This window comes from Mirounga angustirostris, unplaced genomic scaffold (genome assembly GCF_029215605.1).
Source record: "Mirounga angustirostris isolate CCGP_5_RB_7025 unplaced genomic scaffold, mMirAng1.0.hap1 SCAF_2, whole genome shotgun sequence".
NCBI lineage: Eukaryota > Metazoa > Chordata > Mammalia > Carnivora > Phocidae > Mirounga > Mirounga angustirostris.
The window spans coordinates 33,647,369-33,673,295 of record NW_026991710.1 but is presented as its reverse complement, the minus strand read 5'-3'; the positions used below and the strand labels follow the sequence as shown (position 1 = coordinate 33,673,295).

At 43.0% G+C, this 25,927-nt stretch overlaps 1 protein-coding gene across 2 annotated transcripts in view; it reads left to right on the top strand.

Annotated features, from left to right (window-relative positions):
* The first annotated feature begins 3,826 nt into the window (after positions 1 to 3,826).
* The window catches only part of RBM47 (RNA binding motif protein 47), a 155,845-nt gene continuing 133,744 nt past the window's right edge, over positions 3,827 to 25,927 (top strand). The window contains exons 1-2 of one of the 2 annotated variants that reach the window (XM_064584398.1): positions 3,827 to 4,182; positions 4,330 to 4,487. The gene's annotated coding sequence lies outside the window, so the exon portion shown is untranslated. The remainder of the gene's footprint in view (positions 4,183 to 4,329; positions 4,488 to 25,927) is intronic. The other variant, XM_064584397.1, reaches the window with a different exon arrangement.

Sequence of the window (25,927 nt, the reverse complement as noted above, 5' to 3'; positions counted from 1 at the left end):
GGAGATCTCTGGTGGGGAATCAGTCTTAAAGGGATAGAAAGGAATTAACAGCCTCTGTTACCATAACAAAACCATTTCTTGGTCTCGAGTGGGCCTTTAAGGGGCCTATAATTGACTTCAGTGTTCCTTCCATCTCAGCGGGCAGGTGGGGGCGGGAAAAGCCTTCAGTCTAAGCAGGCGGGCTCTGGCAGACCTATTTGTGCAGGAAGGACGGAGGTCAAGGGACTCCTTGTATTGAAGGCCTTTCTCAAAATGAAGGATTTGGCTTCTGAGATTAATGTGTGGAGTGAACCCCTGCTATACTTAATTCCCTTTTTTGTGAACTCAGTACATTTTTAAAATTCAGTGAGGGGCCCTCCTGTAGTGTGGCATGGAGACCGCAAACCCAGATGCCCTTCTGACGGAGTCCTGGGGGAAGGGGCCCTCCCTCATCCTTTGACCCATGAGCTGATGGTTGTGTTCTACATTTAGTGGCCGGGCCAAATCATTTGCATTCAAGTGTGCCCAGGAATAATATGCCTTCAATTTGCACACATTAGATCCAGTGTGGATTTCATATAAAAATTAGAAAATAAGAGATTAAACCAAAATTCTCCTATGGGTAGCCGGTGGCCACCGTATGAAGGAAGGAGAGGCTGTGGAAACTGTGGTTTCTCTGGGTCTCTCTGGGTCAAGTTGCATGTTCTAGGTCAATATAGGTTTATTTTCGGCTGGGAACAGTATCAGCAGCCCAACAGAAAGTTTGGGTTCAGGTCAGTGATTGTATCCCATCTGACAATAATTTTTCTGTTTCAGGTAAAATTAGGGAAAATGAGGGAAACAGGTAGAAAGTAAAACCATTGAAAAGGTATTACCCTTTTTCATACTGTAAAAGGGTACCTAAAAGGTCAGCTCTTATAAGAAATAGATAATAGAAGCTCCCCTCTCCCAAAAGTCAATTGCTTACTATGACCTCACCACGGTCACAAGGAATTGGTTTATGAAGAAATAATAATAGCAAGAACAGTTAACAGCGATCACTACATGCCAGGGATTATTCTCAGCTGTTTACATTTATTTATTGAATGCGTCATTTAGGCCTCACCTGTATTGTTTGAGTACGTAGTCTTTGGTCTTAAAGAAACACATATCGGATGCCTGGGTGGCTCAGTCAGTTAAGCGTCTGCCTTCAGCTCCTGTCATGATCCCAGCGTCCTGGGAGCGAGTCCTCTATCAGGCTCCCTCCTCAGTGGGGAGCCTGCTTCTCCCTCTGTCTGCAGCTCCCCCTGCTTGTGCTCTCTCTCTGACAAAGAAATAAAATCTTAAAAAAAAAAAGAAAAGAAACACATTGAGGGGCACCTGGGTGGCTCAGTCAGTTAAGTTTATTGTCACAATTCTAGTAGTAGGGAAGAGTAAAAAGCAGTAAAAAAAACCTCACTGCTACTTACTAGCAACTTGAAACAACTGTTAAGAACCTCAGTTTCCTCATCTGAGCAATAGGCCAATGCAAATGGTTTGTGCTTTTCTCATGCTTACCTCACACAGTCGTGATGGTCAAAGATGGTATGTCATTGGAGATGCTATGGAGATGAGTGGTTATTATTATTTTTTTTAAAGATTTTATTTATTTATTTATTAGAGAGTGAGCGAGAGAGAAACAGCATGAGAGAGGAGAGGGTCAGAGGGAGAAGCAGGCTCCCCGCTGAGCCGGGAGCCCGATGCGGGACTCGATCCCAGGACCCCGGGATCATGACCTGAGCCGAAGGCAGTCGCCCAACCAACTGAGCCACCCAGGCGCCCGAGATGAGGGGTTATTATTACACCTTCAGTTTGCCTCTGTCGATGAGAGCGTCTTGGAAAAGTGTTATTTGATCTGAGACTTAAACATGGGCAGGAAGATTCTTTGTGAGCCGTGGAGTAGGCTTTTTCCAGGTACAAAAGGAAATACCATTTTTTGAGTTACCGACATGTGCCAGGAACTGTGCTAAGATTTCACCTCTCATTTAACTCTTAAAGAAATCTAGGGAGGTAGGTGCTGTTACTTTATAAATGAAGACACTGTGAAGCTCAGAGCAGTTAAGCAATTTGCCCAGCATCACACAGCTGGGATAAAACTGAGACTCAAACTCAAATCTGTGCGAAACCAAGCTGTATGCTGTTTGCATTCAGTCTAGTCACATTGCCTTACGGGCCCAACGGAAAGAAGGAAGCAGAAAGCAAAACGCAGGGGTCTGCAAACCTAAAATGCCCCAGGATCATGGGATTTGCCTGAGAATTAAAATAATAAAAACAGGCATGAAGGCTCAGCCACAAAGAAGAAATGATGTTGGCTGACATTTCTTTTGTTACAGCCTGCTGCTTAACAAGTCAGTTTTATTTTCACATATTCCTGGGGAGGACAGTGGAAAGTATTTAGGAACAAATAGGTGGCAGTGGGCAAAACTGAGAAAGAAGTGCCAGGTAACATTTGAGACTTCCTTCCAGGGACTTGTGCCCCCATCAAGGGCCATCTTCTCTGACTGCCGCCCAGTTCACTGACCTCCACACTTTCACACTCACTGTCTGATTCCTGGTCATTATTCCCCAGGCTTTGGCCCAGGGCTTCCTATGGAAAATCCTGTCCTCACGTGGAAAAATCAGTAAGCCTGAGAACGTTCTCTCTTGACTCCTTTAACTCAAAGCATGACCCTAGGAAAGGTTCTTGAGACCACCATTCAGATACTTCTGAAAAAGAAAAGAAAAACCCAGGCTAATGTAGCTTGGAGTCTGTACGTTGCCTTAAGTGTGCAGAGTCCTTGTTCACACTGGGCAGTGTGAACCCTTCGGTGTGGTACGAGAGCCTCAGAGTATCCTCACTGCCGGCTGTGGCTAGTTCATTCTCACCTGCATTGACGAGGAGGGAACCCAGAAAAATGTTTAATGGATCTGAGGTAAATCTTGCCCCATCAGGGAAGATAAAAAACCCAAAGGGATCTAAAATGTTGCAGAGCTCTCTGCTGGTTTTAAGGAATCATTTTTCCTAAAGGTGGCAAATGTTTTAGATTTAACTACAACTGGGGAACTAGTCCTGGTCTCACTATGCAGTGAAGCCTTGAACTAATGGACCTGAGTGTCTTCATCTGTAAAACGTGGGTGAAGTAGCTCACAGGATTGATTTGTAAGATCAGATAAGATGGGGGGGGGCGGGGGAAGTGCTTGGTAAAGCACAAAGGGCCTCATTAATGTAAAAGGGATGGCGATTTCTTTCTTTCAAGGTGGAGGAAAAAGGGTGTCCTGTCAGCGCTGATCACATTTTTTAGCCTTCAATAATCCCTTTTTAATATTTATGAGGAGTTTAAAAATCATTTCCCCCTATATCACACTGTTTTTCAAATGGCAAAGACCATTGTCTGGCCCGAATCAGCTTCTAACTGAAAAGGATAAGTAACTTTCCTAGGGCCAGGCAGCAAGCAAATCGAGTGCCTAAATTCAAATCAGAATGAAGTGCCCATCTAAGGTTGATTGCTGGTCCTGAGTTTCGGATTCCTGAACTTCATGGAATGCACAGGCCAATTTATCTCCATGTATTTTGTCAATCTTGCAACTTTTAAGTAAGATGAAAATGAGTTGGACACACCTTTACAGGAACTTTACTTTTCATTGTATTCGAGACTGTCTACAATGTAGACGGTGAGCAAAAATCTCATCATTGGAATCTTCCAGAAACTGAGCAAAAGTCTCATCCTTGGAATCTTCCGGAAGCTGGGAGAAGGTCCAAAAACCCTTGCTCACGGCCTTACAGCTAATGAGCAGGAGTACTAGGTCTAGAGTCCACTTCTAACTCTGATCATGCCCTGTGCTCTTCAGAGAAAAGCCAGAGTACAAATACAAATAATAATGATAATAATAATAATGGAGGTTAACTATGTGCCAGGCACTGTTCTAGGCTCTTCCTATGTACTCACTCATTTAACCAGCAGAAAAACAGTTTTGGACTAGTCCTTCACTAAAATAGCCCAGTGAGAAACAATACTTTTTTTTTTTTCTCAGTTGGTGACACTGCAACCCGAAATCACAACTCCGTTTTAGGTTCCTGGTGGTGCCTGCTTCCTCTTCTAGTTTGTTTAGTCACAGAATTCGATTCCTGTTGGCCGGTTACGCGCCTACAAACAGGCTTAGCGCTCTATTGAAATGCGTGAGGCTCCTTAACTCTTGTATAAACAGGTAACGCGAAGGGGTGGGGCACGGATTGCGGGTTTCTTTGGGATGGGGCTGGGGTGGGGGTTAGAGCCAAGTCCCCAGAGATCAGGCAAGGTTAAGGGAGGGCTCGGCGGCTGTTTTTAAAGGCAGTGTTTTTTGTTCCCTTTCTAGAAACAGCTGTAACTTTAGGTCAGGGCGCATTAAAATGAGCCACTTCTGAACGAGCAGCGCCCAGGCCCCAGGCCCTGCTGCGAAGGCCCCGGCAAAGGTCAGGGTTTCGGCCGCGTGACGTTCCTTCCTGCGCCCGTGCGAGCGCTGCTGTGCCTCAGGTAAGGACACTCTGGGAGGCCCCCCCCGCCTTCGGGCCCGCCGCGGGGCTGGCTGTGACATTACCTGGTTAAACGGCTCGAGTACCGGGCGGGGGGGGGGGGGGACGGACGGGGAAGAACAGGGTTGGGGGGGGTACCGATCTGCTCGTGATTCAACAGCAGGTTCCTTATTCCTCAAACATGGTTCTGCTTCGTTTCTCTGAACAGCCCAAAGGGGGCCAGACGTCTGAGGGCAGATGTCCTCAGGCGCAGCAGGTGCCACTTCTGGGGCCGTTTCTGGATGTCAGAAATGGATGTGACTTTTGGAGCGGGGAGAGAAGCCTGTCTGGTGAAGTCCCCAAATCTCTCCCATCCGGGCAGATTCCCCCCCCACCCCCCTTAACCTTCAAAGGTATCTGAGCTCCTAAAACAACAGGAATGTTGCACTGGCCTTTAGCCAGCGGAGGCTCAGCGAGCAGGATAAAATTTCAGTGCAGATTTACGGGAAGTTGCCGGTGTTGGGAGTAAAAATCTGGTTTGGTGAGTTTAAGGGAAGGGAGTAGACGAGAGACAACCTTGCTACTGTGAGGCGAATGGCCTCGGCTGGGGGAGGGCGGCGGGAGGGGGAGGAGGGGAACAGGGAAGAGCTCGCAGACCAGACCCGGAGCGCTCCCCGTGCGCGGCGCCCGACGCAGCCGGGCTCCCGGGGCCAGCTCGTCTCCCCCCCGGGCTGCGGACCCCGCGCCGCTCGGCCAGTGGAATCGCCTCGCTTTCAAGTTCTCGCTCCCGCCAGGAATTTAGCCCCCGAGAGCTGCCTTCTGGTTATCGCTCCTGCTTCCCACTTTGGAATGTGCAGTTTGGGACAGTGAGAAGCCGGGGCTTGGGGAGTCGTCCTCGTGGAGAGTCGCTCTCCGCAGGTTTCCAAGGTTAAGACGTTCTGACAAACTGGAATTCCCGGGGCCTGGGAGTTAAGCCTAAAACGATCTGTTGCTTTAAGCGGCGCGGTGGGGAGTAGCTGGACACTCCTTATTTTGATTTTACATTAAAAAGAGGGAGGCGGAGAAGATGTTGTAGGTTACTTCCTAGCCGTGTAAATTGCTACCGGGCTGTGAGTGGTGTTAATTTCTGAAGTGGGCGACTCCAGATACATAACAAAGGTAAGGTGGTTTTTGGCAATCCTTCTAACTACCTTCCCTTAATCTTACATCTGGGTCGCAGTTTTGAATTTTTTTTTTTTTCTTTTTCTCTCTTCAGCCCTGATCTCCCTCATTGTAACGCTCTCCTTGCAACTCTGGTATGTTTCGTGGGAAAGAGATGGTTTATAAAAAGATTTTAAAAGCGTCAGCTTCTGGAAAAGCAGAAAATCATATACAGTCAGCCCCATCATGTTTCCTCTGGTGATGAAACCTTTTCCATACAAGAAACAGATTTTTTTTTTTCACCCTTGAAAACACATGACTGGGCCATGCAGAGGCACAGGTGACTTTTAGAATCAGGTTATTAAAGTGAGATTGAGGAAATTTCGTGACAGGCATCTAGCGCATTTAAGTGTGAAGGTGGGGGGAATGAGGAGGAATGTCTTGCTGCAGTAATTTACCTCCAAAGGTAACATTGAGCAGAGGAGGCTTAGTTGTTTAAAGTTACAAATTCAGTCTGCATAAAAGTGTAGGGCTGATGAATTATGACAGCTGACAAACCACCAGTCGCCGGATATTGAAGAAATCAGTTAAAATAAATGATGTGGAACTTTTCAAATAAATGATTCACTTTTTTAATTAGGTAAAAGTTCATCTGCTCCTGGATACTGCCCCAAGACATTTGGGGATGTGGCTTCTTTCTTGAGGCTTATCAAAGTGATGGAAAGATAGCGTCCTCAAGGTATTTACTTAAAGGCCATACTGGTTTTTATGAAAAATCAAGCAATTTTTTTTCTAATGGCATCTGAATGACTCATTTGTCTTTAGCAGGAATGCAGATTAGAAATGTGTTCTTTATTTCACTTAGCAAAAAAAAATAAAACAAAACTGTTCTTTAAAAGTTTTAATGCTGGACTCATACACATTTTTCAGGGGAGAGAAAGCCAAGGGTTGACAACCCAAACATGAAGTTTTAAGCACAACTGCACTTAGACCAAGAGCGTTTGAGAACTGCAGGTGCCGGTTCGATTCTCACAGGTGAAAGGTTGTCAGTGGGGATGAGAGACGACGGGATAGCACTTTGTGGGAGTTTGTGTTGCTGTTAATTTAAACAGCGATCTTGGTCAGATTGATGGTCTGAAATCTTGGAGGGAAACAAAACCAACTCAGTCTGAGAGGAAAAAAGGAGGAGGAAGAGAAAGAAATGGGTTTTGTATTCTTTCTCGTCCACCTTACCCTTCGTTCACCCTGGTCTGATAGGGAGACCGTTGGCCTCTTTGTCTTAATAACTGCATACGGGAGAATGAGGAATCAGAAATTTCACCAAAGCCTAGCTTCATTATTAACGTTCAAGATTTGTTAAATAAGGAAATAAGCTGTCGACAACAAAGCTGCCAGCCTCACTGTCATGCTTCTTTACCTGACTAGGCTACTCATAAATTCATGTGTTCAAGAGTCTTTTTGAGCGTACGTGGAAAATGAATCAAATTTTGAAGATACTTTAGCTTCCTCTTGGTTCGTGAGTTTTCTGACGCTTGTAGGATTGAAAGTCTGGCATCATCATTATACTCCAGTCTCTATAGTTTTAATAGTCGACATATTTGTTTTTGATTCCCTGTTGCGCTGCTGTGGGCTAAATTTTAAAAGGATTGTGACCAAAACAGTTGGTGACAAAGATAGACTCAAGATAGAAAGCAGGGAAACCGCTTCTGGACACGTGTCCTATATACTTGCTCTAACTAGTGTTTAATAAGACTACTCACATTTTTTTTTCCCTCACATGATAAGAACATTCAGTGTAGACTGCTGTCTTTGGTTTATTAGTAATGGAACCTGTTCTAGGTAATTTAAACAAAAATTAGAAGGTTAAAGTAGATGAAATTATTACTATTTTTTTTACAAAATGCTTTTGCCTTCCAAATTCTACTCCTGATCTGAAGATTTGATAAGATCAGGAGTCCCAAATGATTGAGCTTTGACTGCGCTAGGAAAGTGTTTGCCTATTTCAGACAGGATTCCACCTCACATTTCCAGTCCCTTCCGATTTTTCAGGAACAGGCAGAGGACTAGGTGTAGGGGTGCTGGTAGGAGGAGAGGGATCCCAAAATTGGACACGAGGTTCAAGTGAAACTGTGAGTACGTTTTCCCAGAGGATGCATAAGCCTAGAAAAAATGTACTCTGAAGAGGGCTTAAGTTTGGGATTCATAAGATTTAGAAAAAGGATGTATTTTGCCTAAATCTAGAATTTGTGTGCCAAACATTTAAGTTACAATGAAGACATGAATGCAGCTTAAAAAGTGGTTGGCAGAATGGTTCCAAGTTAAAGGTTATTGGAACGTTTCAACCGCTGGCTTGATGAAGAGATATATTTTTCCCCTTGGGAGCATCTGTGTCTTACGATGGTGTCGACTTTCTGGTTCAGGGTTTTAAGAGGTACGTGTTAGTCAAACAACCACCTGCTCGGAGTAATTGCTTCAAAGAACAAATGGAAAAAGGACTTTCAAGAAGGGCAATGCAGGAATGACTTGAGTTGTGAGGTAGGAGGCCTTCCGATTCTCCAGAAAAGAACTGTCGTGGGAATGACAATAAGTAATTGTTCAGTTGCCACCTCAGGTTGCTGGAAACCTCTCAGGCTAGAGGGATTGAGGGGGAAATGGCACCTTGCCACTTTTTGCGTGTGGTCTGAATCGTCTTGTCAGGAAAGCTCTCCTGAGGTGGTCTGCACTGGATTTCTGATGGTTTCTTCTCTCATAGTTGCTTCTTCATTTCTGTCAGCATCTGTATGGGGGAGAGGAGACAGATTCTCTCCCCTAGCAGTCGCGTGCCCCTTCTTTTTAGGACCTTTTATATTTTGTCCTGAAAAAGGGGTGAGGGAGGAATTTTCCAGTAAAAGTAGAAGGGGAGGCAGTGTCTGGGGGATCACGTGGCTGAGAAACAGGTGAGTTCCAAATACTGTTAGTAATGTGGAATGCGCTGGAAAGCTCCTGTGGAGATTTATTAATGCCCTCAAATTGTGGCGGGTGAACTGGCAACTGTAGGATTTAGAGGCTCACCCCCCCACCTTTTGTAATTCAGATGCTCCTAGTACAGTGCACTAGATGGGCTAATTTGAATGGGTTCAAGGTATCATCCCTTGGTAGGACCATAAGGAAACTGATTACAAAAGGCGGACTCTCAACCGCGTTACCGCCTTTCACTCTGCCTTTTCTCTACTTTCTGCCATGGTTTAAGGACACCTGGAAAAAAAAAAATCCCAGCTCAGTTTGTGTGGCTTCTGTGTATGATACGAGCATTCTGTTTCGTGGTTGTGAATATTCCGTTGTCATCACAGGAACTTCATTAGTGAAAAAATGATTTGTAGGTATGTTTAGATGTATGCAGTTCATATGTTTGTACAATATAAAACATAAGTAAACTGATACTCTACCAGAATGGACAGTAGTTTATGGTTGCTCTTTGGATAAACCCTAGCATGTTTTAAGAGTGGAGTCATTTTAGAAATCAGAAGTATAATCTCTACCTTTCTGAAGGCCATTTAAGAGAGATGACATCAGGAGAGGACAAAGGGCTGGTGCAACCCTGAAAACCCTTTGTGATTTGGGACAATGTCAGTCCTTTGGTCTCAGCAGATTCCTGGTAGGGCAAAATATATATTTTATTTATAAGTTATATGTATTCACATTAATCAAGAAAACCATCTCCAGTCTCCTCAAATAAAGCTATTTGTCTTTGAGGATACTGTACTTTTGTGGTTCTTAGGAACATGATGGCCCAGTACTAGGACCATGGTAGGTACCCAGTGTGTATGTGTTGAATGAAAGGGGAGTTGCTGATGGTTCTAGCTTCCTGATTGTGCTTTGCTTTGGCTAATAGTTTTGCTCCTCTTTGTCCACCAACTGGGGAGAAAGACAGCGTGATCCCAGGAACTATGGATAATTGGATAATCCATACGTGGGTGAGCAAGAGTTAACTATATGTGCCAATGAACAGTGGTTGGGGTACAATGAATGTGGGGCATTGTGCACCAAAACAGGAACAGGATGCCTCTCTACCTGACCAAGGAAATGCCAACCTGTAAAAATTAGAATAAAAATATCTACCTTTCGGAGCACTGAGACCCGGCTCAATCATTTTTGTAAAGCATTTCACATCATGCCAAAAGAAAAAAAAAAAATCTAATAAAATGAAGAAGATTTTTTTTTTTTCAGGTGCTTCTTCTCTGAGATCAATTTGATTGCCATTCTGAAAATGTTTATTTGAGCCTTTCACGCTCAGGTCAAATATTCACGTTTCTAAAAGTAGGGATGATAGCGCTGTGGCTGTTGAAAAGACGGCTTAACGAATATTTCTTTCTGTTTATTGTCATTTATTTTTAAAAATAATAACATGGTCCTTGGTACACCAAGCTCTTGCCAAGATTAGGTGCATCTTCTCAGTAGGCTTCCCAAGACAAAGTTGCTTTTGTGTAATTTAACTGGGACGATTTGGTGGCACAGGAAACTCAATGAGGTGCTTCAGCTTCTTATTAACAGAAAATCCAATGGCCTGATGTGTGTGTGTGTGTGTGTGTGTTCTACCTGCTGATATCTATGATATATTTCTCCATGCAGATGATCTCATTATTGTAGACTTTCCCAGGGAAGAATGTGGTGGTTGGGAATTTTCCTTGGAGTTACAGTTAGATTCTAGAAGACAAAAGCTGCAGCATGCTGACGCAGAGGAGAGCTCACCTCTGCAGGCTAGTTTGTTCTCAGGGTAATCAGCAAAATTCGGTCACACGGGGAAAGAAAGAAGAGGTGGCTAGCCAGAGTGAAAACAACAGTTTGGGGAAAAGGGATAACAGTTGCACTAAATTCAAACTCATTGGCAGAGTAGCTCAAGAGTATGAACTGCCTTGATTCACATCCTGGCCGTGCCATTTAGGAGCCAGGGGACTTGAGGCGGTTACCTAAAAACAAAACAAAAACAAAACCAGAAAAACTCTCTCCATAACTCAGTTTTCCCAGCTGTAAAATGCCCACCTGACAGGGCTGTTACAAGGAATAACTAGATTACTGTACGAGCAGAGATTGGCATGGCGCTGGGCATGAAGTTAGTATAATGTGGCACATCGTCAACGTGATGGGCACATGTACCATGTTTTGATGTATTTCTGTGTTTGAGTTCTTACCTCACCATCCTCCTTCATATATAAGAGTTTTCTTTCACGACCTCTTCTGCCGGTTGGAATCCAGGACTCTCTTCTTTTTTTTTTTTTTTTTTTTAAAGATTTTATTTATTTATTTGAGAGAGAGAGAATGAGAGACAGAGAGCACATGAGAGGGAGGAGGGTCAGAGGGAGAAGCAGACTCCCTGCTGAGCAGGGAGCCCGATGCGGGACTCGATCCCGGGACTCCAGGATCATGACCTGAGCCGAAGGCAGTCGCTTAACCAACTGAGCCACCCAGGCGCCCCCAGGACTCTCTTCTTAACCTCACAGTTTGGCTTTGACCAAGTGGCCATTGCCATTGAACACAGGCACTATTTTGCTGAGTTACTTTTGGTTTTTGTATCTTAGTTGTATGGAGAAAAATGTTACTTGGAATCAGCAAGGTACACTTTTTTTCTCTCTCTAGGTAAACAAAAGATGTTGATTAGAAACAAAAGGAATAATAACTGTGATATCTGTTGGTGAGACACCGCCAAGTGTCCTGCTGAAGACTGAGTATAGATTATGTATCATATGATCTCACTGATATGAGGAATTCTTAATTGTAGGAAACAAACTGAGGGTTGCTGGAGTGGGGGGTGGGGTGGGAGGGATGGGGTGACTGGATGATAGACACTGGGGAGGGTATGTACTCTGGTAAGTGCTGTGAATTGTGCAAGACTGTTGAATCTCAGATCTGTACCTCTGAAACAAATAATGCAATATATGTTAAGAAAAAAAAAAGAAGAAGAAGATAGCGGGAGGGGAAGAATGAAGCGGGGGAAATCGGAGGGGTAGATGAACCATGAGAGACTATGGACTCTGAAAAACAAACAGGCTTCTAGAGGGGAGGAGGGTGGGAGGATGGGTTAGCCTGGTGGTGGGTATTGAGGAGGGCACATTCTGCATGGAGCACTGGGTGTTATGCACAAACAATGAATCATGGAACACTTCATCTAAAACTAATGATGTAATGTATGGGGATTAACATAAGAATAAAAAAAATAAATTAAAAAAAAAAGACTGAGTATAGATTGTCAGAAATGGTGGGGCGGCTGGCTGGCTCCGTCGGTAGAGTATACGACCCTCGATCTTGGGGTTGGAGGTTCAAGTCCCCACATTGGGTGTACAGGTGACTTAAAAAAAATTAAACCTCTAAAAAAAATTTCCAGAAAGGGCTAACGCAAAATAGAAATATTCTGTGAAAAGAACCCTAAATACGTCAAACTTAAATAGTTCCTATTATGACTTTTGTTGGTTAGTATTAGCTAGTCATAATCATAATGTATAATATATGGACCTGTCTTAGAACTGCCACAGTGCCTTATCTGTGTATTTCTCATGGCATTTTATATCACTTCTTACTTTTGTACATTCACTGTTTTCCCTACCGAACACAAACTAAGTTCTTTGGAGATAGGATTTGTATCTGAATAATACTTACATTCCTCAGTGTCTCTAGTTTATAGTTGAGTGCCTGATAAATAAGAATTTCTTAGCCCAGGAACGCCGGGTGGCTCAGTCGGTTAAGCACCTGCCTTGGGCTCAGGTCATGATCCCAGGGTCCTGGGTTCGAGCCTGGCATTGGGCTCCCAGCTTGGTGGGGAGCCTGCTTCTCTCCGCTCCCTTTGCTTCCTGCTCCCCCTGGTTGTGCTTTCTCTCTCTCTGTCTCTCTGACAAATACAGTCTTAAAAAAAAAAAAAAAAGAATATCTTAGCTCAGATACATTGCCATCTAAAATCTTGGCATTTTGCATTCCATGGGTATGTATACTTTTTTTTTTCTTCTTTAAGTAAGCTCTACCCCCAATGTGGGGCTTGAACTCAGGACCCTGAGATCAAGAGTTACATGCTCTACGGACCGAGCCAGCCAGGCACCCTGATTACACATTTTTATTTGCATGACTTCTTTTTTTCCCCCACAAGCATTTTACCCCAAATTGCTAAATAGAGGGAATATGATGGAGCTGCAGCGAACTCAGGCAGGGCTGAGCCAGAACAGAAGCCCTATCCACAGTCCAGCCTCTGAAAGCAGGGCAGGGTGGGGGAGGCCAGGGGTAGAGAGGGGGTGAAATTTTATGGTGTACCCATTGCATTGTCTAAAAGTTTATTCCTCTTTTTTCTGCTCTTTAATATCCTTTAAAAAGCTCAGACCTGTTACTAGGTAACTATGAGAAGGTGAAGAAATGCATTTTCTCAAGATTAGGAGGATTTATTAGAGAATTTATTAAGAAAAAGAACATTTTCCCCAAATTAGGGGACATGAACAGAGAGCTCCAAGAGAGGAAATAATGTCAGGTGAACACACAGATCGGTGAGCCACAGTGGTGTGGTTTTGTCCATGGGCTCGCGCTGTACTCTTGGCCAAGGAAAAGTGCTGAGGAAGGAGCACAGATGATCAAGAAGTGTTGGGAGAATTGCTTCTGGTGAAATCCTATTTGCAGAGCAAAGGGAATCCAGTAACAAGTTAGCTCTTCCCACTTGGTGCAAACAGTAGTTTGGCTCAGGCACCTCCTCTGCTCTTTGCCCTTCATCGTGGGTTCCAGGATCCACCTCAGATTATATGTAGATTTGCCCATGAGTAAACAGAACCTATCAGCTCGGATTTGTGCTCTGTCTTTGCAATTGCTTTGCTGCCCTCGGAGACAGCACTCCCAGCCTGGGAAGGCGGGGATCTTGGAATATCCTCCCAGCACCCTTCCCAGAGTGGAACCTAGGAGGAGTCACTCCCCAGTAGTATCTGTAGGAGGCACACAGACCCTGAAATTAGTGGTAACACCCATGTTCTCACACGTCCTGGCAATTTGTCTCGGGTCTTACCCTTTCTCCACTGACTAGAGATAGCCCATGAACTAGTCACTGGAACTGCAGAAACTGCTTTTCTGTTCTCCTTGCTTTCGCCTTTGCCCTAACCCCTCACTGTTTTTGACACGGTGTCTAGAAGGATTATATATATTTTTTAAGATTTTATTTATTTAAGAGAGAGCGAGAGTGTGCATGCCCGTGAGTGCAGGGGGAGGAGCAGAGGGAGAGGGAGAGAGGGAGAGAGAGAATCTCAAGTAGACTCTGTGCTGAGTGCCGATCCCACTGCAGGACTCGATCTCACAACCCTGAGATCATGACCAAAATCAAGAGATGGTGCTTAACTGACCAAACCACCCAGGCGCCCCTAGAAGGATTATTTTATTTTATTCTTACTATTTTTTAAGATTTTATTTATTAGAGAGTGTGAGAGAGAGATCACGAGCAGGGGGACGGGGTGGAGGGAGAAGCAGACAACCTGCTGAGCAGAGAGCACGATGCGGGACTCCAGCCCAGGACCCTGAGATCATGCCCTGAGCCGAATTAACCGATTGAGCCACCCAGGCGCCCTAGAAGGGTTATTTTAAAACAGAAGTCAGATCATGTCAGTCCCCTGCTGAGATGCCTCTCTCCATCACACTTAAAGCCAGTGAGGCATTATATTTCTAGTCCCATTACCTCTTTAACTTCACCTCCTTTCACTCATTCCCTTACTCTGCTGTAGCCACTGTTTCATGCCTCAGGGCTTTTGCAGAAGCTGTTCCCTCTTTTTGAACCATTTTCCCCAAATACCTGCATGGCTCACTTTTTCACCTCTTTCAAGTCTTTGTTCTTCCTCCCTTTATCGAAAGCAGTACTTCTTCCTGTTGGCACTCTCTATCTTCCTACCCTGCTCTGTTTTTCTTTTTGGTACTTCTTAGCATGCTGTATAATGATGTAGTTCATTGTCTCTTCCCACTAGAGTGTCTGCTTCATTTATTGATGTATCCCAAGTACCTTAGGGTGGAGTCTGCCACAAAGTAGGTACTCAGTAAATATTTGTTGAATAAATGAGTAAAACAGGCTTTTGCACAGCACAAGTATGATTGAAAGTGTAGTATAATTTGAGTGTCCTACTCAAAATACAACCACAAACACATCTTTCTGAATAAGCATGATTTTTCTCCCAGACCTCCCCTGTGAAGCTGCCATATTTTCTCTGGTTTCCTTATTTTCTGTGCCACCAGGAGCCCTTGATGGAGGCCGATGACTAAGTAAAGAGCAAGGCAGGGCTGAGTGTCGGGGATGGCGCAATCATTTCAGCTCTGTGCTGTTTCCATATCAAAGCCTCGTCTTTGGCAGTCGTTTTGTGATTTCCGTCTAATTCTTACAGCCCTGATTTGAACCAGTCTCGTGAATTGCATGCCCTACAGATAATTACACTTGTCTAACTCATGTTACTATACAGTTTACTACTTTTTCTATTGTCATTTAATTATAATTAATGATTGTTCTGGAAGTAACTGTCAAGTGTTTTTTGTTTTTTTTAAACTCTTTGGACCTTTGAGATTTTGCCAAATGCCTATTGCTGTTACAGTACTCCATCTCAATTTTTCTTGATTGTAGAGCTCACTGAGGTATTTGGCCTTGACATGGCATGTGACAAGAGTGGAAGTGCCATTGTCTGTGTCTTTAATATTTCCCCATCACGTTTGCGCACAACCTCTGTCTTACCTTTTACTGAGTGGCATAACAACTCTCTGATCTGTTGTACTTGAGCTCTGGCCTCATTGTCTCCCTTTGCACGGTGACCTTGGTTTGGCAAAACTACATTTCGTGGTCCTTGGTGGCACGCTTCTCTGTGTGTCCACCTGTCATTTTTTAGAGCTGTAACACGGCACTGGAAGGAGCTTCTCCAATGGCTGGTAGAATCCTGTGGCACCTAAGCTTGGAAACACTAGAACTGGTCTTTAAGGTGGGTATATACTCCATCAGCAAGGTTCTTTGCATTAAAAAAAAAACAACAAAAAACAGGCAATAGTACATAAATTCTGCTGAAGGTACATGAAGATCCTGGATTTAGTTACTTCTGACTTTTGTTGATTGTGGCTTGTGGCCGAGTTAGAATTATTTGGATTTTTTTCACTTCCAAGTTGATTTGAAAGCTATTATCACAATTGATAGTCACTGGAAAGTTTGCTGGGGAATTAAACTAAATATTACCTAATAACAGCTAATTATGAGAGTACTTCCTGCAAATCATTTTATTACTTACTGTATGTACAGAATGGGACATTAAAAATGAATAGCACATAAATGTTAAATTAGACTTATCTTTAATGATATACTATGTAGACAACGCTGATGTCATTATTTATGAGTTAGAAAAATTTATCAAAATACTGACCTAGTCAATAGGTACACTTGAAGAAAAAGGTGAATATGAACTAAACTGGTTTAAACCAGACATTGAAAGACCTATTTTTCTTAGGTAGACACAGACTCAGCTGTTATTTATCAAGTCGCTGCTGTGTGCCAGTCACTGGGTACCACGTATGCAGGGGAGGAATAAAGTTCTCTGCCTCATGGGGCTTTCTTTGGGTGTGGACATGGGATTCAGTACTACGAAGGAACCACTGGGAACTAGATGATAGTCGGTGGGACTCTCCTAGCTGGGTGGTCCAAGAAGGCTCCTCCAGAGAGGTGGATGCTGAAGGTATCTGATGGATAGGAGGATCCTTGGATGGATTTATGCAGGTCCTAAGGCTGGAAAAAGCTCGACATGTTGGGGGTCATAAAAGGCTGATGTTGCTGCAGTGCTGGAGTGAAGGGCAGAGGGCTATGAGGTAGGGTTTGGGGGTTACTGAGACCTAGAGTATGTAGGCTTTTCAAGACCATGGGAAAGAGTTTGCATTTTGTTTCTCTTGAGCCTAATGGAAAGCCATAAAAGGGGGTTTGCTAGTTAAAATCTAAGTGACTGCTGGGTGAAGACTGGGTTGGAGGGAGGTTGTCCCAGCAGACGAGGCAAGAAAGGCTGGCAATAGAGATGGAGAGAAGTGGGTTGACTGCATGAGATTCTTCTGTGTCTCCTCCTGCCTTTTTTACAGTGTCTGTTCAGCAATGGCAGGAGTTTCACCAGCTGGAGGACATAGCAAGATTTGGTGATGGCCTGGATGTAGGGGTGAGGGAGGGAATGAGGATTCTGGCTTGAGTTACTGGGTGCTGGGGGGGAGACTGAAGGAGAGCAAGTTTTAAGGGGGGCAGAGGGAGTCAAGCACTCTGGTTTGGGCATGTTTACTGAGATGCCTGTTAAACTTGCCAGGGAGATGTTTAGTTTCCCTTTGTATCCAGTGCCATCGGCAAAACAGGAGGCACCTCTTCTAGCTCTTTTGTATTTTAATATTTCTCTCTTTCTCACTATGGCCAGATTTGCAAATACAGGTTAGGTACGTGACCTTTATTTATATATCTCAAATGACAAAATAATATTCTAACACTAAGTATCTACTGTGAATGGGAAACTGATGGTGGTGTTTGTTGGTGGGTTAACGTTAAAAAATCTTGGGACTCGGGGGGAGGATGGGTTAGCCTGGTGATGGGTATTAAAGAGGGCACGTTCTGCATGGAGCACTGGGTGTTATGCACAAACAATGAATCATGGAACACTACATCTAAAACTAATGATGTAATGTATGGGGATTAACATAACAATAAAAAATTAAAAAAAAATAAATCTTGGGACTCCTGGCTGGCTCAGTGGGTAGAGCAGGCGACTCTTGATCTCAGGGATGTGAGTTCGGGCCCCATGTTGGGTGTAGAGATTACTTTAAAATCTTAAAAAAAAATTTAAAAATCTTAAGTATAGTTTCAGCCATCAAAGATCTAATTCAGATTAATCCTGTTTATATTTAATATTTCAATATTGAATGTTTGACATTTGCATTATACACTTAACATATGTTAATGTATGATAAATATATATGCCAAGATAATTGAATATTTAATATAGAAAACTTCTTTAATTCACATTATGTCCCCATCATTATGAAATAACATTTAATATTGAAAACTAAGTGTAAATCATGCATGAACAAAGATTCATCCCATATTACAAAAGATAAAAATATTATAGGATGAAACTGGATTTCCTTGTGAGTTACGATCACTTACGGGCATGGAAATTCATGCTGTAAATGTTGACACTTAAAAATGGATTCCTTAAAAAAAATAGATCCATTTAGAACATGCACATATATTTCTTGTCTCTTCCTTACCTAACATTACAAAGTACAAATATGCACTTCTCCATATTATGTAAGTGGAAACTGGAAGCCAGTGTAGACACACTTTAAACTACATTGTGAAAGGCTGATCTGTATCTCTAGCAAACCCATTTTTTGGACTTGTAGAGCAAGTACTGGGGGTGTGATTGCAAATAAGGCATACAGCTTTTGGAGCTTAGAGGAATGGGAAGCTTTATCTGTTTTAGTACCACCACTGCAAGCCTTTCTCCCCCACCAGGGGTTTTTCTTAAAAACAAAAAACAAAAAACAAAAAACAAAAAAACATGTATTTTTAAATCTGTAGAAATAAAATGCTGTTAAAAAGCACTGGAAAACTTAAGTCCAAAAAAGTCATGTTTTAAAAAAGTCATCAATTATTAGGGGTTGGTGGGTGGAGGTGGGAGAAGAGGTTACAATGGATAATGTTTTGTAATCATGGCTATAGAAACCAATGGCTGCAGCCTTGCATTCTGGTGGGGCAATACCCGTGGAGCCCACCACGCGGCGTGATCAAATTTATTGTTGCTTAATTGGGTTTGGGTTTATGCAAAAGATGGGTCACTTTCCAAAAGGATATGTAGTGTCATTTATTTAAATTCTGTTTTTAATAAGGAAGACTTTGGTGAGGAGCTGCTACAATGTGTACTCTTGATGATCACATAGAGAAAGAAGGAGGTGAGGCTTGTGCTGGGTATTTGCTGAACAGCTATCTGTAACTAAATATTTGAAGTTGAAAGTTAAAAAAAGAAAGTAATAGTGGCTAATAATGATGACTGACATTGAATGAGCACTTACTGTATGCACTTCAGGCATGACCTTATTCAGTCAACATAACCACCCCTAAGAAGTAGGTCCTACTATTATCCTCATTTGGCAGATGTGGAAATGAGGCGCTGTGGATCAAGCAACTTGCCCAGAGTAAAGAGTGGTCAGGATTCAGACTGTTGCAAATCTGCCTGCATGAGGTCAGGTTTGGGAAAATCCATGCACCAGGACCCAGGCTTCTTACCAAGATCTGCCACTGGCTTAGCAGATAAGTGACCTTGGACATGGCACTTTACCTTACCGGCATTCAGTTTCCTTGCCTTTAAAATTGGATAGAAAGGAGGGAAGATTTGGGACTAGTCATGCTTTGCACAACCCCGAATTTCTCTTAAGTTCTCTTACTTGCAATCAAATCTGTAAAAGGTGTCTATAGGGAAGATCAAGGTGGTAGGGGTAAACGGGGGGAAGGGAGTTGAATTAGAAGGGCAGTCATCCTGACATTGAATCACAGGAGAAAACTGCTAGATGGCTTGCCCACATCTTGTAAAGTTCTTACAGACTTGATTCTTGATTCCTAAATCCCATTTGGGATAGAGAATATTGCTGGCATATATGGTGGTTTGAGACCAGTGCTTCTCTGCTGGGGAAGACTGTCCTCCAGGGGACTTTTGGCAGTGTCTGGATACATTATTTGTTGCCACCGTTGGGGAGGGGTGGGGTGCTACCGGCATTTATGGGCAGAGGCCGGAGATGCTGCTAAAGAACTTGCAATGCACAGGACAGCGCCTCACAACAAACAATTGCCAGTCTCCAAATGTCAATAGTGCCAGGGTTGGGAAGCGCTGTTCTAGACAAGTCTTTGCTTGCCACAACCACTGTAGTCCCATACAACTTGAACAGAGTGTTTTTTCCTTTAGTTTGTTTGTTTGTTTTGAGAGAGAGAGAACACCTGCAAACAGGTGGGGGGAGGGGCAGAAGGAGATGGAGAGAATATTAAGCAGGCTCCATGCCCAGTGGGACTCGATTTCAGACCCTGAGATGATCTGAGCGGAAATCAAGAGTTGGCCACTTAACCGACTGAGCCACCCAGGCGCCCCTGTTTCTTCCTTTAGTTTTTAACACCCATCTCCTTTCTGAAGATTCAGGGTCAGGGAAGGGATCTGGGGGGAGAAGGTCAGGACAAAGTTGAACTGAACTCTGTTCTTAGGATGCAAGTGTTTGCCAGCACCCTAATTAACACTTTGCAAAAATCCCCAATTAACGGTTTTTCTCTTTGCTACGGGTTCAGTGCTTAATGTTAGTCACTGCAGTCCCTTCCCAGGTTCTAAGAATTTTTCCTTAGGTCCTACTAATGTCACTAAAATACCTACTTTTGTTAGGCTTTTTTTTTTTTAATTTTTATTTTTTTTAGGAGTGTGTTGTCATTTATAAATTTCTGACAGAGCCGGGCTTTGAGAAAGTTTGTTAGAATCTTTTCAGACCTAAAGATGCCTTCAGTTGAAAGCTCTAGGTTAAGTAGAATGAAAGCATCCTATGTCGTTATCAAGTCTGGATCTTAAATTCATTTAAAATGGAAAATCCTTATACAATGCTTTTAAACTCCATGGAGAGAGAAGATCTCTCTTAAAACGTGCTGGTATATAGGCCACTGTCAACAGCTGTGGAAAGACAACAAACATTAAAAGAGGGCTAGAAATGAACTCCATGTACTAGGCTGACATTTTCCTGTGAAGAAACATTTTTGTCGATAGATGATGCCCTGTAGACTTGGGGAAGAAAGATAAATGCATTTAGGTTTGCAGTTGTTCCTAACTGAGGGAAACTTCGTTCACCTAGTTACCATAAGAAATTAATTACAATCGTGGAACACCCTTTGTATTATGCCAGGTCAGGTCATTTAGGGTAATTCCTAGAATTTCTAGTTAACAGCTCTTTGAATGTCAGTTAGATACAAGACCCTAGATACCATTATCTCTACACACCCATACATTATTGGTCCACATGAGTGATTCATTCAAATTCTGGGGAACTTCTTTAGGAACAGCTGGTTTTACTACCCTCAGGCTTCTAGATGTAGCTAATTTAACTGTGCCCTGGCCCTCTTGTCCCTTTGTGCTTTGGACGTTTGAGTTCTTTTTTTTTTTTTTTTTTAATTAAGTAGGCTCCATGTCCAATGTGGGGCTCAAACTCATGACCCTGAGATCGAGAGTCACATGCTCTACTGACTGAGCCGGCCAGGCACCCCTTGAGTTCTGTTTTATCTCAGTCTTCATCTTTCTGTTTTGAAGAGGCATATGGAAAGCTAATACCCAATGCTTGATTAGTTTAGTTGCTCATGGTATTTTATATATACATACATATGTATATTGTATATACATGTTATATACATACATATTATAGTACATACATTATATATACATATAAATACATATTATATATACACACATACATACATATATATATAAAATATGTATATGTATATATAAAATTCATGCTATCTTTATTTTGGACAATTTAATCTAAAATGCTCTGTGGCTTTTCCCAAGTCTTGAATAATGCTTTTAAGTTTGCTTACAAAACTATTCTTGAAAATTTAATGTGTTTTGTTGGCCTTTTTGGTAGTAATCACTCCAGCCATTTATTCCCTGAGTGCATGTAGGTTTTATACCAGGCATTGGAGATGAGAAGTGGGTAAGAAATATACTGAATTCTTAAGGAGCTCACAGGCAAGGTGAGACATATAAACGAACAAAAAAGTTCTTTTGTTCTTTCTAGAATAGAGAGGTACTTATTTCTCCATTGATTTGCTGAAAACTATTTTGTGTCTACATTTGTCTTCTAGAAATAAGAAAAGATCTGTTTTCAAGGAGCTTATGGTCTGGTACAGACAGACGGACACATTAAAAATGAAATGTTCTAGATACTGCTGGAATCAATAGCATTGGTTTCACCTGAAGAGGCATAGCGGGGAAAGAGGGAGATGTTTAGGGAACTCCTCATAAAAATTAAGACCTTTTATATATTTAACATTTACATAGGATGTCTTAAGTGCCTGGTCCTATTCTAAGCACTTTACAGAGATGAACTCATTTAATCTGCATAAAAACACTATGAGGTACATACAATTAATATCCCCATTTCACAGACGAGAACACTGAAGTACACAGAGGTTACGTGACTTACCTAAGGTTACATAGCTTAGTAAGGACAGAGCCAGAGTTTGAAACCTGGCAATTTGGCTCCAGAATTAGAGGTGCTTCTTGAATGAGTCTTGATAGAGACTCAGAGATAGGGAAACAGGTAGGTAGTTGCCATTTAGGGGGAATCCCTGAGCCCAGAGAGAGATCAGGCAAAGTGGGAAGAAATCAGATCACAAGGACTTTGTGTCATGGGCAAAGCCTGTACTTTACTTTATAGAAAGGGAAAACAAAAAACAAACAACAGAAACTAAAAAAGGAAGAAAGGAAGAAAAACCACCTGAGTTCTTAAATTTGTTTTTCTTTAAGTTCTTTTGTAATGTGTTTGCCTTTTTCCACATAGTTGCCTTACACCAGCTCACAGTTCTGTATACGACGGTCCCTCACTTTAACTCACTTAACCCTCACACCATCCCTGTGGTACACATAGTCCCCGTTTTACAGAGGTGGCACCGAGGCTCCTTGAAGAAACTGCCGAGCTCACATGGAAGCCACAGTTTAATCCACGCATTGTAAATTAACGTTCTCACTGCTTTCTAGTTTCACACCTGCCTCCCCAGACAAACTGGAATATAAAAAAGAAAAGGATGGAAGTGTATCCAAACAGTGCAGATAGCTCACATGTTTTGTGTCTTCTTGTTTTTCCAAATCAGCGATGACAGCAGGATTAGCAGACTGACTCTAAGGAATGTTCATATACGGCACTCGCCTTCACTCAGCGGTGCCACGTTTGTGGGATTTCTGCTGTGTATATATTGACTTCATAACATGTGCGCGCCCGGAGTGTGGCTTCCGAGCCAGGGTCTTGGATTGTACCCGTCTTGCTAACAATGGCTTTGGCGGGTCAGTGATTATCAGAGCAGAGATGGTTACTGCTCCAACAATCTCTAAATTCAGGATTTGCATGTTTGCCTGGCACAAACAAGCCTGGTTGACAGGAGAGAAAAAGAAATCCAAGTCTAAGCTTGTTTCAATCTCAGTGGCAAAAGAAAGAGCTTTTTATACTGTTTTGTACACAGTCTTAATAATCACCAGGGTTGGGCCCCTGTGCAGGGGCATGCGATCTTTTTTTTTTTTTTTAAGATTTTTATTTTATTTATTTATTTGAGAGAGAGAGAATGAGAGAGAACACATGAGAGGGGGTAGGGTCAGAGGGCAAAGCAGACTCCCCGCCGAGCAGGGAGCCCGATGCGGGACTCGATCCAGGGACTCCAGGATCATGACCTGAGCCGAAGGCAGTCGCTTAACCAACTGAGCCACCCAGGCGCCCGGCATGTGACCTTTTGCTCCTGGGTTGGAACTTTAGAGCCTGCGTGCTTCAGGAAATAAATTACTCTCCAAATCTGCTCTTCCCTTAAGTGGTAATGTCCTGCTTGTTATAGGACAAGCATTTACTGGAGCAGCTACGAGGAACTGGTCATTCTGCTAAATTCTGGGGCGCTGTAGATGGACAGGACACTCTTCGTGCCCTCAACCTGCTCACACTCCGGTGGGGATAACTGACCTGTACCAACTTACTGTCCTACAACAAGGCACATGATCTGTACAGGGAGCCCAGAGGAAGGGGCGATCAGAGAGGAGAGACGGTCTTTTAGCTGGGATTTTTGTTGTTGTTGTTTGGAGATAATTCCCCTACCACGAATGTCTCCATTTTGAAGTGTAAAATTCAGTGGTTTTTAGTATATTCACAAAGTTGTGCAACCATGACCACTGTCTAATTCCAGAACATTTTCATTACCCCAAAAAGAAACCCCATGTCTGTTAAGCAGTCACTCCCCATTTCCCTCTCTCATACCCTCTGGCAACCACTAACCCACTTTCTGTTTCTATGGATTTGTTTATTCTGGACATTTCTTACAAACAGACTCATACGATATGTGGCCTTGGTAGCTGGCTTGTTTCACTTAGCATATATGTTGTCAGGGTTTATCCATGTTGTAGTATGTATCTGCTGTGCATTCCTGTTTATGGCTGAAAATATTTCGTTGTATGGCTATGCCACATTTTATTTATATGTTCATCGGTTGGTAGACATTTGGTTTCAGCTGAATTTTGAATAAATAGAAAGGTTTTTTCGAGGCATAGAAGGGAGGGTGGATTTTTGGGTGGATAAAACCCATCATTTTAATGAATGCATATATATGTAGTACAGTACTTGTTGAATGTCGGGCACGTTTTGAGCCCTTTACAAATACTAACTTTTTGAGTTCTTGTTACAACCCAGTGAGGTGGCATATGAGAAACAAAGATGCACAATTTATCCATTACCAGCCAGTCAGTGGAGATCCAAATCCAGCAGTCTGGCTCCAGAGTTCGTCGCTCAATCACCACCCAGCTTGCCACAAAGGCGGGGTCATGGGGCCAGGCAAGCGCAGTCTGTGGAACTGTCTGGGTGGGGTTAAAGGGCAAGGGGGTGCAGGGGAGAGTGTTAGATGAGGCCAGAGACTGGGCGTCCTCTACCCAGCAGTTGTTCTTGTGAAAGAGTCATCTGACCTGTCATTCTCCAATTTAAAAACTGCTCCTCAATCTCCCTCCTTTTTTTTTTTTGAAGACTTTATTTTTTTGAGTGGGGGAGAGGGAGAGAGATAAGCAGACTCCACTGAGTGAGGAGCTCGCATGTGGGGCTCAGTCTCACGACCCTGAGATCATGACCTGAGTCAGAACCAAGAGTCACACACTTAACCAGTTGAGCCACCCAGGTGGCCCTCCTTCTCCATCTTTCTGTATTAGTTTCCTAATACCAACCATTTCCTACTACCCTTCCAATTTTTCCCATATCCATATTTCACACATATCATTTAATTAATTCATATTTTTCTTTAAGCCAGCTCACTTTTGTTTTGCTTAAATATATTTATTTATTATTTTTTTAAAAAGATTTTATTTATTTGAGAAGGAGAGGTGCAAGACAGCACAAGCTGGGGGCTACCGTGGGGGGAGGGGCAGAGAAGAGGGATAGGCAGACTTCTTGCTGAGTAGGGAGCCCGATGCGATGCAGGGCTCTATCCCAGGACCCCGGGATCATGACCTGAGCCGAAGGCAGACGCTTAACCCACTGAGCCACCCAGGCGTCCCTGAATACATTTATTTAAAGTGGAACTTTATCTCACTACCTTAAGAGAAAACCCAGTACTTTTCTAATGTGCATTTAAGTAAACCAAACCATTAAAATGAAATGCCTGTACTCATTAGCACGCGAAGTAACTTGCATGCTAGCATGTGTGTCATATTTATTGAGATATTGGGGTTTGCAGGCTGAGGTTCAAAGACTGTACTGGACCTTTGAAACTCCGTTTCAGTCTACACTCCAGTTCCGTATCTAGCATTGGTACTCCCTGTGGCTGTCACATCAAACATGCTTCCCTCCTGCCTGGACTCATCATGCTTTTTCATTATAATATGTTGTTCCTGGGGCACCTGGCTGGCACAGTCGGTGAAGCAACTGACTCTTTGATTTCAGCTCAGGTCATGATCTCAGGGTTGCAAGATGGAGCCCTGTGTTGTCCTCCATGGTCAGTGGGGAGTCTGCTTGAGATTCTTTTCCTCTCCCTCTTCTTCTGCCCCCCTCCCCCTGGTCACACACACACATGCCTCTCTCTCTCTCAAATAAGTAAATAAATCTTTAAAAAAACAAAATATGTTGTTCCTTTGACTGTCCATGCTCTTTCCCCTGTCTTCTTCCTTCCTACTTTCTTAAGACTAGCTCAAATAATTTTTCCTCTCTGAATCATTTCTGATCCTCTGGATTCCTCCAGAACTTGGCTCTGAGATGTCTTGTCTTACATTGCTATTACTTGTTTTGTGTGTCCCTAAGATTGTACGGTGCCTCAAGGCTGGGAACATTATTTGCTGAATGAATAAATGATTGGTTAGCGCCAACAAGTAGAGACCTTGAATGTGGTAGTGTTATGAACTACAGCATTCCTAAATCCTAGAATGTTTTGAAATAACCAACATGATCAGTACTTTAACAAAACTAAGTGGGGTTGGTTTTGTGTGGAAGTCAAATGAATGAGTGAGATCCTGGAAGCAGGGAGAGAAATATAAAATAAGCACAGATTAAAATGCCTGGTGCCCAAAAGGGGATCCACGAAATCTGAAAATGTACATA